This window comes from Hyperoodon ampullatus, assembly GCF_949752795.1.
Source record: "Hyperoodon ampullatus genome assembly, chromosome: 12".
Lineage (NCBI taxonomy): Eukaryota > Metazoa > Chordata > Mammalia > Artiodactyla > Ziphiidae > Hyperoodon > Hyperoodon ampullatus.
In genome coordinates, this window is record NC_136925.1 from 19239860 (window position 1) to 19240536 (window position 677).

Consider the following 677-nt stretch of genomic DNA (forward strand, 5'->3'; position numbering starts at 1 on the left):
CCCCGCCGCCCGGCGCCCGCCCCTCGCTCATATACACACGCGCAGGCACACGCACACACTCGCTCTCCTTCCCCCACCAAAATCTGAACGAGTCTCGGGGCCTCCCGCAGGCCCAGATCTGCCCTCTTCCCCGCCCGGGCAAAAACAAATTTGGCGTTTCCTCTCTCGCGCTTGTGTTGGGATCCCAGGAACCAGCGACGCGCCCGCCAAGTTTCCTTCCCTCGGTCTCTCGCGCGCTCTCTCAGTGATGGACTCTTTCGCTCCCACCCCCTCCACCTCTTCCTGCAGCTCCAAGATCTGCCTCGACTGATGCGCCAGAGAGGACTAACATGGGTAAAAAACACTCTGCGGACACAAATTAGGGATTGTAATTGAAATTTGTTGCCTTGATCTGTCAGCACTTCCAGGCAGGAGAGCGGTGGGAAGAACTTGCTCATTAGTGTCAATAAAGGGGCGGGGGCGGAGTCCGGGACCCTGTCAATCACCGAGACGGCCAGCCAATCAGGAGGCGCCGACTCCACTCTGCCCGCGCCCACTTCCTTACAAGGTCGCAAAAAACCTAGAGTGGAAAGCGCCGCCGTCTGGCTTAGAAGTGCCAGTCCGGGCCCTGAACCGGGTCAGTCTCCCTGCCTCCCACAGCCAGTCCAGCCCGGGAGTCTCCAGCTTTCCCCACCGGG